Here is a 14,377-nt window from a genome sequence, read left to right as displayed (position 1 = left end):
TTAAGTTCAATTTTGTAAGATAAAACAAGGTTGTACTATTATTTGAAATATGTATGTACAATTTATTGATTTATTTCTGTAACAACTATTACTGAACTTTATACCTTGCCAACTTAAGGTTCTATTGTTTATGTTTGATATAAAACTGAATTTCGTTCTTAATTTTCTAAACTTTATCTATATGAGTCCAACGTCCACATTTTAAGACGAAATCTTCGTTCCCAACATTAGTCATTATTAAGCGGAAAAACTAATATTTTATAATTTTGCAAAACCGTCAAAAAGAAGGAATGCTAATAATTTTTGTAATTTTGTAAAACCATTGACACAATGTTGCTATATTGGCCTGGATCTCAAATCTCAAAGTTTAACATGTCTGCCAAATCATGTCAAAAAATCACAGACAGCATCAAAAATCGGAGTCCATATATCCATACGAGAAAACGGGGAAAAACTCATTCTCTGGACCAAGGGCTGACCTGCCACGGCCATTTAATGCCCATTGGTTGTCAAACACTCACACACTCACCCACTTCGACCGCTAATCGAGCGCCGAGGCTTTGCGCCTAGATTGCAATTAAAATCGATTTTCCACTTTGATCGGAGCTCTTTGATTGCCAAAAGCTGCCCCACCCACAAACGCCCGCCCACCGCCACACCCACCTCCACACGCCTGCGTTTGACGTCTATTGTGTCGATTTGTGTCTGTCAACGTCTGGGCTGCAACATCCAACCATCCAACCATCCAACACCCGCCTTTCGCCATCAGCCCTTTGAACAAATTTTAATGAAATTAGAAATTTGTACGCGCCGACAAAAACTGAAAACGATGCCAGCGTTTTCTGGGGCACACACTCCACTCCAGTCCACTGGCCGGCGTCCTCTCGATTTCTTGTCAATTGTGAGGCATGCTCGACTTTGATTGTCATAGACTGGAGGCAACGAATTTCGCGTCTTTCAGCCATCAATCCGGGCCACTTTTAATCAAAAGTCATTGTGCAACGGACAGGTCGCGATAGCTAAAAATTCAAATAAAAAAATTTTATAACTTTAAAAGTTTTGCTAAAAGACTATAGATATTTATATTTCCCCAAGTGAGACCACTGCCTTTATTATTCTCTTAAGAAGTGCATCTATTTTAGTTAAAAGCCTGTCGTTGTGAGAAAATTTAATTATATTTCAATTTCTTTCTTGTTCCGTTTTTTCCCACCACAGGAAATTAACACAAACAAAAGATGACTCAGGAGCGGAGCGAAGAGTAAAAGAAAGCTTCCACTTTTTGCACTCCAATTTATTGTCTTTGACGCGGTTCAAGAAACCAACCAGACAGTGGCTGCCACGCCTCCAGAATCATCTTCAGAGGAGTAGACCACAACATAGAGAATGAGTGGGAAAGAAAGAGATTTCTTGTTGGGCTAATTAAGTTTGGGTCTGCCTTTAATAACAATAACTACAGAAAACAATTTGATTCTTCAAATAAAAAAAATGTAAAAATAAAAGGTTAAGGATTTTAAGATCCCAGTGCTTGTGCTAGTATACACATTTCATACAAATGATATATGTTTTCAATTAAATGTTGTAAAAAGGTTTTTATACCCTTGCAGATGGTATATAATTTCAGTCACAGGTAAGCAACGCAGTGAAGGAGACATTTCTTGAGAGGAGGAGAGTCGATCTAGCCATGTCTGTCAGTCCGTCCGTCTGTCCGTCCGTTTGAAAGAAAAAGCGTGAAATAAAAGTTATGGATTTTTTTTCGGATATTTAGAAAGGGGTTACATCATAAAAATGACAAAAAATCGATCCGAAATTACAAACCAATTTTTTAACGCAGAGTTTTAGAGACTGAAGCCCCAATACGTTAAAGATATGCCATTTTAAAATCGGATGTTTGCAAGAAAAGTTATGGAATTAAATTTTTTTTCGGAATTTAACTTAGGAGTTATGTCGTAAAAATATCAACCCAAACTTTCAGACCAAAATTTAAATGCAAATTCTTAGAGGATTAAGCCACAAGACTTTCAAGATATATCACTTTAAAATCGGATGCGTAAAATAAAAGTTATGGATTTAGAACTGAAGGTTTTTGATCACTTTTCTGCAAAGACCATTTTTTCGGATATTTAGAAAGGGGTTACATCATAAAAATGACAAAAAAAACGACCCGAAATTACAAACCAAATTTTAAACGCAGAGTTTTAGAGACTGAAGCCCCAATACTTTAAAGATATGCCATTTTGAAATCGGATGATTGTTAGAAAAGTTATGGAATTAAAACTGAAGGTTTTGGTACCTTTTTTAAAATTATTTTTTTCGGAATTTAATTAAGGAGCTATGTCGTAAAAATATCATCCCAAACTTTCAAACCAAAATTTAAATGCAAATTTTTAGAGGATTAAGCCGCAAGACTATGAAGATATACAACTTTGAAATCGGATGCGTGAAATAAAAGTTATGGATTTAGAACTGAAGGTTTTAGGCCACTTTTCTGCAAAGACCGTCTTTCTGTCCGTCCGTCCGTTTCTACGCAAGCTTGTCTTTCAGCTTTAAATATATCTGCATGAAACTTTCCCAAAAGTTGTCTTTCTATTGCAGGTAGTACATAAGTCGGAACGAGCCAGATCGGTCGACTATAGCATAGGAACAATCGGAAAAATAAATGAAAAAATAGGTATAAGTATATAATTTCATCAAAAACGGTCGACTATAACATTAAAGCTCCCATGGCAATATCTGCAAATGTATATGAACTTCGACTTGCCAAAGTTTGCTTCTTTTCTTGTTAATACCTATATTTGTTGGTCCAATCAAGGCAATTAGTTATAAACAAAGGCTAAATTCAGATACAAGTTGAACAGACAACTCAAAAAATGGCCGGCAACAAGCCAATCATGTCCAAATAATTGTTTATTTTCAACAAAATTTATCGTTCACTGCACCTGCGGCATGCCCCAAAAGTGGGCACATAGGCAAGGGAAGAGCAAGGGGTCAGATGTACTTCCCAGCCTGGTATAGAGTTTCATTTGCACTCGAAAACATGGAAATTGAATGCCCTCATGAGTGTGCAAATTTTATATATAATTTGTACAACAAACAAATGAGTGCCAGACAGAGACAGCCAACCAGTACCGAGAAGGTGCGATAGAGAGAGTGCTCTTTAGGCTTTGTGCTGTGTTGACCATTCAGCTTGAGTAAATAAAACATGTAAGCTGTTTGTCAAATATTTACCATCGGAGCTTTAATGCCATTGCATGCGCGATTTCAGACACTTAAAGCCTCCTTTTCTTCACTTAAAATAAAATTAGAGTGTCCCCTTGCTTTCTTCGATTTATTGAAAGTTAATAAAATAATCATTAGAATTAATTTACAAATTTGAAATACATAAGGTGAAAAAATAAACATTTATTATAAAAAATGTATTGTATCATAAATTAATAAAAAAGTATTATTAATTAATTAATCAATTTTAAAATTATGCATTTTTTAAAACAACAGGATCATCTGCTGATATTAAGATAAAGTCAATTTAAAAGGGAATATTAATGCATGATAGGGATAAAAGTTAATAAAGTTTGAGTAAAAAAATAAATAATTTTGAAATGAATAGAAAATATTAAATAAACTAATGTTAAAGACCGAATTTATTTTGGCACTGTACACCTGACATACACCAAAACAGGCAGCCCGAGTAGCTAACTGGGAGGCGAGGACGATGAGCAGCAAAGTTCAAATTCAATTACCTTTCAAATATTTGCATTTTGCGACACAAACTTTCATCATAATGCTGCACAATGGCTGCCACTCGAATGCCACTTGAAAGCGGCCAGTGGGTGGTAGTGAGTGGCTGTGGATGGTTGGCCATAGAGCTATATAGGAACGATAAAGAACAGACCGGCAGGAAGCAGCACTCAAAACAGTTGCCGCTAATGTCGTCCTTCTTCTTTTGGCCCAACGACAACGACCCAACGTCGCCGAGTTCGGAAACGACAATGACGTTAACTTTCGCCGCCTACTGTATCCCGCCGCTCCCTCGTTACCGCCCACTTTCGAAACAATTACAAAACAAAGGCCAGGGACTACAAGCGCCTGCAGCGGAGCACGGTCGACGTTGAATGTCGAGCGCATAAAAAATACCTAAATAAGCCAATTTCAAAACAGAAATTGCAACAGCAACTCGGCCGTCCTCCTCCGAAAGCTGCATGTGGTTCTGAATATTTTCAATGTCCCCTCGGTTGGATGAGGGGTAAATTATGAAAACCGAAATCAACAACCTACTAAGGCTCATATTTCATTTATCCAAACGCTGTGATATTAAATTAAAAAATACGTACAATAATCTTTGTAAGTAAAGAAGCAGAAATCCTACACCCTTTTAATAGTCAAATTTAATTGAGCTCTGCTAATAGGGCTTCAAATAGAATTGAACTTAAAAATACCTACTAAATTATAGAAGAAAAAGGATTTCAATGTTATCGGGGCTCTTTCTTGGAAATTATGTTCTAGTTAAAAATTTAAATTATTCACTAGTGGTCTATAGTTAAGCATAAAAAGTTTGTGTTAAGACTTCCCACTTTCAGTGTAAATACCCAATTTATGAATTATTATTATTTATCTATAATTAATAATTATAAAAAGGAATTTCTTAAACTTCATTTCAAAGACCGTGTCCCTATTTTTTATCAGTGCAGACTTACAAGAATACTTTGATGTTTATTTAAGAATACCTAAAATTTTTTTTCTCGATAGATTCGTGCCGCGCCCAGAATTTGCAATTGATGCATAAAATTTGTCTTTTCCAAAGCAGACATCGAATATATTATGCATTAGGGAAGTCTTGTCGGAGTGACTTCATTCGCTAACCCTATTTACATGATGAATTCTTTGCCACGCACCAATTGAGGAACCAAGGTGAGTGACGATGGGTCCACACAAGAGCTGACTTTTCGCGTGTGTATGGCAAAATGAAACTTCCATCTGCATACATATAATTTGTATGCTGCTTGTACTGTACTTACACTCATCGTACGAATGCCCTCTGGCACGATATAAAATGCATAGAATTTTCCCTTCAGTCGATGCGTTTTGAGTAAAATGTATATTATGCATAGCGCTGTCTGAACAAAACCAACTGCAATAAAACAACAAGCACAAACAGCAGGAAAATTCACTTCCAAGTGATTTTTCAACAGTTCGAGAATATCTGCCCCAAGCTAATTGGAATTTTGAAACCCAATATTTTAATACCGTACTCTGCCAAGCTATCTGTATATTTATTAAATTTCTTAATTATTCATTGAAAATTTTTGTTTCTTTTCGTAATAGATTATGAATATTTGCAAATGTATAAGTCATGCGAGGGACAAAGGCAAGGGCTTAAAAAACAAAAAGAACAAGTTAATGGGGAAATATGTAAGGATTACTCGCCCGGCGCAGTGGAAAATGGGTACTGTACTGCCTGATCTGAGCGCTCTCTTCTCGGGCGGCTAAAAGTGCAGCTGCTGACGCTGCAGGAGTCGGCCCAGGACAATGGGAGCTGTCATCTACAATGAAGATGAGCAGCAGACTGGCTTGAATGAGCTGGCTATGGAGCACACACATACGCAAAGGAGGGTGGCTGATTGTCTGGTCGCCTCGTGATATGTGCTGCCTGCATGGCCAGCCCGGCAAACAATAAGGGCTAACATTTATACAAGCCACCCACCCACACACGCACATACGCACATGGGCACATGCGAGAGGGGTCCGGCTATAGCAGTGCCAATCCTTTGGCCAAGTTTGTTTCTGTCCTCGTCATCGTTGCAGTTTCCTTATCCCGGCATTGTCTTTATGCCGGTTTAATCTGTGTCAAAAGGCGTGAGTTATTACAAGCCGGGCACGCCCACTTAGCTGCAGACTGCATTGTAGCTGGAAAACGGGGCTGAAATCCAGGGCCAAGTCAAAGGTTTATCTCTTGTCAACGGCTTTTGTGTCCACGGCCTAATCAAGTCACTTTGATCTACTTTCCGTTCGGGGCTAAAACAACCAGACTTGCTATCTACGTCGTTGAAGTCAATTATGCAAGGGTTATTCAATAAAGGGCAGTTGCTCAAAATGACTACTTGTACCAACAAAAATCGTCTTAATAATCACGGTGATTTTAGTACAAACTCGATTGGAAATAGCCATGCTGAACGTGACAAAGCCTATTGCAAAGGAAATTAAAATATGGTTGCATAAGCATAAATGTTACATTAACTCCAATTAGAGTAAAAAAGGTTCAGTCCAGTATTTGCAGCTCAATGCGGAAAATTGCAGTCACCCAACTCCACCGCTCTTTCACTTTAATGCTAATGAACTTATTCCGCATTTTGAATTTAAATGCAGAGCATTTTAGCTTCACCTTCCTATTGCAAATTGGCTTATTGCAATCAAGGGTCATTAAACAATCGAATCTGCTTCATTGGTAGTTGAAATTAAGTGCAGACTGAAAGTCCAGTGTCGACCAAAGTCTTTAATAAACGCCATTTTGTACAGGAATTTTGCAAGCTTATTTACATTTTGATTTTCTAAGCTTTCATATTATTTTCGCATAAGCTCGTTGAGCGACTAGTCAGTTCATTGATTTCTCGACAGCCAATTAACAAGTAAAAATACTTAAAATTGTTCCCAAAAGTATGCAATGAAAAAAACATCGAGTTTGGGAATGATTTCCACGGAATTTCGGAATACAAAACATATTGTCGCACACTCTTAAATATATTCTTAAGTATTGTTATTTCCCCCTAACAATCTGTTTATTTAAACTAAATTTGGAGTTCATTAAACTGGAACTAGCAAAGTGTGGAGACTTGAACACAATGCAGGATATAAGCTGTTTAGCTTCCGCAGGACCCCAGGTTCCAGCGCTTACAACTGTTGTCTGGGCTCTTCAAGCGAACCTTGCTGGTTTTTTATTATCTCAACAATATATAGAGCTATTTTAGTTGATATTTGTTAGGTGGGCGTCGGAACCGCCCCTAGTTCGGTATTCGGAAGACCAGGACAAGAGGGGTTCAGAGGAAAGGGAAAATAGAAAAATATGGCAGCTAACTAAAGAGCAAAATAACCATGAAGTTGTATGTTTTGCAGTTCACTGCATTCCGCTTATTGTAGCAGCCATGGCTGCCCCTTTCAAAGCTTAACCCACTATTTTTTGTGAAGTGCATTGCCAGATAACCAAATGGATTGGATGCCAGCAGCTGAACCCAGTTAGGAGAATTCCTGTTCTGATCTCCTCTTTCTCGTCCACTATCAACTTTCCTATTTATTTTTTTGTTTTTCAGAAAATGTTTGCTGCTTTATGGCTAAGACAGGCTAGACTCCAGTATTAGTTGGCCCTCGGAAATGGAATTTGTTTGCTGCCGGTGGAAATCGATTTATATATGAGCTGCCTTTACCAGAGTTTGGCCACTCGGACTGGACCTTGTTTAAACAGAGGCATTAGCCGTTTCCGGATCCTGTCTAATCTGACTGCATTAATACTTAATCAGCCGTTAAACAGAAAATTCTTAAAACGAGTATTTTAACAGTACATACTTTTAGAACCAACTTTTTAAATCTGACTTGACGACTAACATATGTGTATCTTTCAGGCCAGTTAATTAAAACACCTTCCTAATAAATGATTTACAAACTGCCTTCCAACCCAATTTTTTTGTTTTTGTATTGCGTGTGTTGTATATTTTTAATTTAATAAAACTTTTCAAGGCACCACTGTACGTACATGCAGCTGCATCCATTGTGCGATGGTATTTAATGACACTTAACATCTGCCATGCAGCCAACAAAACTTATGTAATGAGAAAAAGGAAAAACTTACCATTTTGTTCAGTGCTGTCGTACAAAAAATTTAAAGGAAAAGACGAAGTGAATTTAAAATATATTTCATAAGACAAAACCAAACAGCTCCTAAGAACCTTTTTTTATTAGCTTCTCGTTTATTAAAAGATATTTTTTTAAATAACACTAAGGTTTTATTCGGCTCTAAAGTAAGTGTATTATTTTTGGGTTTTTGTGTCTATTGTTATACATTTTAAATCATCATACTGTGAAAATGAAAATTTGAAAAAAGAAAATTTACCCTTAAGCTCAATACTATTAAAATTTTATTACAGTCTTAGTTAAATTTACAAAACCAATTGAAATTTTCTGCGAACTTGTTTCCCATTATGTAGATTAATAAAACCAAAACAACGAGTTCATATTAATGCCAAGATCTATAAAAAATCTCCAAATAAATTTATGTCTGGAATATGGACAAACTGACAGCACTAACGTTTTTCCTAAAAACTAAAATAGAAGGGCAAACGACATGGCCTGAGGAATCTGAGTTGAAAAATGTTTCCAAGTTAAATGAAGCGCATCAAACGTCAGTCGATAAATTTAAAAGCCAAAACTATTGACTTGCAAAAATAAAAGCAAATAATGCTCCTGACCAGGCATTCAGCCAGGATGCCAAAATGGAGGGATCCCAAGGATGGAGGCGTTGTGGAGGCCAATAGCCAACCCAGACCCAATCAAATACAGGAGAGTGGAAAAAGCGATTCCATGTGCATGCTGGTGACATTTTGCTGACAGCAGCAGCAGCAGCAGCAGTAGCAGCAGTGGTAGTAGCAGCGGCCACCGGAAGTCCAAGTGTTGACAGCGTTCTCTGCGGACCGCCGAAGGAACTGCACACGGAACTGCTGGAAAGAGAACGAAGGATGGAAGGATGGAAGGATGGCCGAGTGAAGGACAAAGGAGGACATGGTGATTGGCTACTTAACTCCTTTGCCAACTCCTGACTCAGATGCTACTGAATAGTGGGCGTGGCAGCGTATGTGATCCAACCAGTGCCCCTCAACTTTGCCCCCCCATCAACCGAACTTCATCCTCGGGGCAGTGGACAAAGTTTGTCTTTTGCATGCTGTCGAAACTTTTATAGAAATTCAATTTCAGTTATATCGGTTTTATTTTATTTTGTTCTCGTCGAACTGCATGTGTCGCTGGGCTCTATTGAAACAATAAATTTTTGAACTTGAGAAGGGTATACTTGTATGTCTAACCCGGTCGAGAGCTTTGACCCCAGCCCAATAAAACGTATAAAATGGATAAAAGTGTCCAAGCATAAGGTACAAAGAGAAGAACTAAGTTTGCACTCTATAATGGGTGTTCGAAGTTTCTAAATTTATTAAGTCGAGAAATTAATAATGAAATTCCGCGCAGTTTTTTATCGAAAAAGGTAATTTAATGAAGTTTGTCTTGAAATGTTAAGCCTTATACAATACTTAATATTATTATTATTATCAAATCTTTAAATTGATACCATATTTTGTACTTATGGAATTTTCCAATATTATCAAGCAAATAAATGGTTTTTGCACACTGAGTTTGTAAATAAAATCATTTTAATCAGAAATAATAAGCTTTCTCGTTTTTAGACAGCAATGTGCTGTTCTTGCGATTTTCTAATAATGGCACAAAATAATTTACGTTGCACAATTCCATAAGCTTGCACTGTTCCCGTTTCTGAAAATGATGACACAATTAGTAAAATAGGGTTCCCTTTGCTGGAATTTGTGCTTTTCGTAAATAAATTGCATACAAATTGCGCTCATTTATTTGTGGGTGGGGAACGGTGTGGCAAAAAATAGGAAATCTACATAAAAATATTTTGTGAAAACATAAATTTCGAATTTCGCACTTTTCTTCTACACTCCGGAGCATATCAAGGGCTGCCACGCCCCCAGCTTTGGCTACACCTGTCAGCAAATGAACAACAAAAATCAACAACAAGAATACAAGTAAAAGCAACGACAACTTTTACCTTGTCAAATGACTTGCCACGGCAGGTTCCCCTATTCGGATGGTATTTTTGATGAGCTGTGCTTGGGCTGTGGCACACGGAATGTCTAACAGAGTCCTGTTTTCCAGGACATTATTAAAATTATATATTTGCATGCTCGTTGCAATTTCAGCGCAGGCACGAATGCAAAAGAAGTGGCAGTTGCATATGAATTTATAAATATGAAAAGCCATTTCTGTTAACTTTCAAATAAGTTTTTCTTGACTTGTTCATTTTCTTGAGTCCTTAAATGAAAAGTAAACAAAAAAAATTAAAAAACTAAAGTTTAAAATTGTTGGAATGAATTAAAAATGTTATGGACATTTTTTCAATGTTGTCCGTCCGTGTTTAAAAATTAAATTTTTAATTTTAACAAACATTATGATTTCCACACAAATATATACAGGATTATAATTTAATGAATTTATTAATTAATTCATTATAAAAGCGAAATAAAATGACGCTTTAGTCAAACTAAAAAAGGTTTTTAATTACTTGTTATTTTTATTTTTATTTTATCAGCTTTTAGGCTGTTAAGCAGGAGGTGATCCCGAATTCTCCGCCATTCAAATGAGCTAAGTGGGAGCTTCCCGTAACACTGTGCAAAAATGCCTGCCCCTTGAATTTTTGTGCACGCCTTCAAGAGGCATAGATGTCTGCACAAATAAGCCGAGCATAAAATGCCTGCACAGATAGGAACTCTGGATGGGGGACTCATGTTAACCTGGCAGGTGCAAGTGTTCGAGTCCGTGGGTTAAATTAAATTGAAAGGCAAATGCATGGAGCCAGGAAATGTGAGCATAATATTTGCGCCTTGTTAGTTTGTCAACGCTTCGCTGGAGCTGAATGATGATGATGACTGGGGGGATGACGTTAAGTGGTTACCCGAAGGAGTCGAATGGATGGGGGCGATGGGCGAAAATGTTTCACATTTAATGACATTTAACGGCCGACAACTACAGCACATAATTAAAATGGTAAATAACACAAGCTTAAAAAATGACATTAAAATCTTAACTTAGAAACATATATATCAAATCCATGTAAATTGCTTAAACTAGTTAAAAAATATGGTATCTATTTTTTAAAGTTATCTCTAGAATTTGGAAAGTACTAGAAAGCTGTATTTAAAAACCTCACTTTAAAACAAATACCAAAGCTATGTGAATTTAACTTTAATAAAAGTTTATTTTGGATATCAAAGGCTTTAATTATATTGTTTTGTAAGCAAGTGTAATTATGGAGGGATAACATCGCCATAGAAAAACAAAATAAAATGCGAGAAATTGCTGTTCCAATTTCAGTTTGGCATTGGACTATTGCAAAAATTAAAGGCTCCGCAAGAACGCCCCGCAAAACCCCGACCATGGAACTGCCAGAATCACGCTTAAGCTAACGATTTATGTGAGATTCTTTAAGCGAAATCCAAGTCAATTAGTTTCCTAATTCGTTTTACGAAAAGGAATTTATCGATTTTATCTGCAGACGTGCAGAAAGTAGTTAAGACCAGTTTTCTCCGAACCTTCTTTCTCCCTCTTCAATTCTGCGTGTGTGTGTGTGGCTGTGAGGCTGCGCGTTAGTGTTGATAATGATGCCGGGTATTTTTGTGTCCGTGTGTGTTTTATGCTTTCTCTGTGGGAGCGTAAGCAATAAACCAGCCGCATTGTTCATACGCCGCGTGGAGCCTTGCAATAAAAAAATGGAAAACCAACAAGGAAATGCGAGCAAACTCTGGTTAATTAAATTAGGTTTGCAAATTGTTTTGGAAGTCTATTTAATTGCTGCCTAAATATTATGTTTAAGCAGTTCTTAAGAAAAGGATAAAACTATTAGTACAGTTCCCACTAAGCTTTTAAAACAACATTGATTGATTTGCGAGAGTAAAAAGCATTACGTAACAGAACATTGTTAACAGGTTTATTTATATATTTTTTTTTTTGAACGTGACGTTCTATTTACTTAAAATATTAGTAAATTTCTGTATCTTTATCTTTAAAAACTCTTAGGAATTGTGACGGTAAGCCGTTAATTTGTAAATCCTTTCTAACCGGTTAGCCTCCATTTGTAATGGCAAGATAGGAACGTTGAACGTTAAAACTATTGGAATTCAGACCTCAAAATAAATTAAAAATATTTAAATAAATAATTAATAATTAAAAACTTCAGTTATTCGGAATTTGTTTACACTTTCCAGCACTTTCCCCACTCCGGCGTCCTTTTAACCCGCGGCGCGATCGCGTTTTCCTTGGCGGGCAACAGTGTTGTAGGGGTTCAGGACGAAGTGGTAGAAGTGTTCCACAGTCTTAAAGAATTTTTAATTGCTTTAAAAACAAGTTGAATGCTGTTTTATTTATTTTGGCGGGGCACGGCGAATGGAGTGCGTGGGGACTGGGGCGGAATGGAACGGAAGGCTGGGGGCAAGACGATGCCATAGACAAATTCCATTAAACTTTTGGCTCCTAAACTGTGTCAAAGTTTTGGCCGGGGAGTAGGCTTCCTTGGTCCGCTGGCTCAGGATAATTCACTGGTGAATGAGGGACGGGGACTCGGAAGCTCTCTGGGTAAAAGTTTTAGCGCAAAGTAAACTCAACTCTGAATGAAATGAAAATGCCACAGAGGCAGTCCAACAGGGTATAAAAAGCCGGGGAGCTGGTGGCTCTTAGACTGGAGATTTCTGCTGGTGTTCTTGGTGAGCAATCAATTTCTGTTGACGTTGACAACAAGGCAAAAGTCCGGCCAAAGTTAGGGCCAAAAAAGAGAGATGGTCCGCGGGGCAAGGAAGATGAGATGAGACGCGACCGAGGCAACAAATCAAAGTCGATGCCGATGCCGATGCCGATGGAAATGCCGATGCCCCTTAAGACGCCTGTCGAATAGTTCTAGACGTCAGGGCGCCTTTCTCTGCTGCAATATCTCAATCTTAAGTCTGCTGCGGTTGAAGTGTATTTAAAAGTTTGATTAGTTTTTAATGTTTGTAGGGCACGTTTTTCATCATCATCGCTTTGGTATTTTCTGTAATTCAAAGTTGATTCGATTTGCGGCTGGTTCTTTTTGTATTTGCATCTATCTGTGTGCGTAAATACTGCCTATTCATCCATATGCGAACTAATCATAAGCATATTGCATAAAATAACAATTTCATAAATTGAAACATTTGTCTAGACACATTGTTGGTTGCCCATTTTAAATTGAATGAATAAAATTATGCAAATTTTTTTGGCGTTTTAAAATACTACCAAAATTAATGTGGGCCTTCTAATTTAATGTTATTGAAACACAAAGAAATATAATTCAATACACTGCATGCTAATTTCTTGATTAGTTTTGTGCCTGTAAACTTTTATTTGATTTGGTAAGCTGAAAATGTTTAAAATCGAATGGCGAAAAGAAAATTGTTTTCTGGAATGGAAAATATTTAGCTCTCAGCTGGTTGTAATTGAAAATGTTGTAATCATTCGCTTCCAGTACATGAAAATCTTTTGCCTTCCATCTGCCACCTTTCAGCAGTTGAATTATAATATATATAGGAAAAGGGCCCTCGCTTAGATGCAGTCATAAATTATGAATTATGAATGTCAAGGTGCCTATGTACGTGTGTGGCCCGAAGACTTCGTTCTTTCCGTTCCTGTCGGGCCCACTCGTCCCTCGGGTCCAATAAAGTTAAGAGTCCTACGACCCGCAGGGGGTGGTTCCTTGGGCCAAGTTAATAGAAACACTTTCTGTGTGCAGAAGTTATAAACATTTATGGCAGCTACTTAAAAATGTCAAGCGAAAAAATTATGATAATGATACGTGACATTTGAAAGCAATAACAATTTAGTTAGCACGCACTTTTTGATTACTCATCTTTTTCATCGCATTCAGCCATCCCACTTTTTCCGGCATCGACCTTCTCATTGCTTTGGGTTTCTTTTTTTATTATTTATGAGTTTTGTCCACATAAAATGGAAAAATTGCTTAAAAAGCTGAGCTCATATACATATATCATGAGTCTGGCAAAATTAAATGCTTCCGCATTTTTGCGGTGTTTGAGTACGGAGACATGCACTTTACAAGAATAATTCTTATATGGGTATAATGTAATGCGATCGAAAAGCGTCTTCCGATGGTTATATAAAAACATGGCACATAACATAGCGTACATTCCTATATTTAAATCAAACGAAAAGGCCAAGCTACGCTACTTTAAATATCACATTTTAAAATTATTTTAAAAATAATATAACACAATTATATTATATATTTTTTTTCTACTGCTGAGATCGGAGTTTCTGGGGTGGGACAAATAAGTATTTAGACCAGTTTAAGAAATAGTCGCCCAATTTCTTTCAGGTACCGAAAACACTATGTACATGTATTTAAACCCCTTTCGTCCAATCCGTGCTTTTGACTCAAAAACAACCGCTGGGCGTGGAGTGGGTGTGTTAATTTTTCACCAATTGTCATGGTTACGAAATTAACCAAAAATGCAGAGAAAACTGGGCTAGGATCCGGGAGCAGATCCTCTGAGGAAAGCGGGCAAACAAACCAGCAGCCAAC

The sequence above is a fragment of the Drosophila elegans genome, unplaced genomic scaffold (genome assembly GCF_018152505.1).
Source record: "Drosophila elegans isolate 14027-0461.03 unplaced genomic scaffold, ASM1815250v1 contig_814, whole genome shotgun sequence".
NCBI lineage: Eukaryota > Metazoa > Arthropoda > Insecta > Diptera > Drosophilidae > Drosophila > Drosophila elegans.
This window is presented reverse-complemented; position numbering follows the sequence as displayed.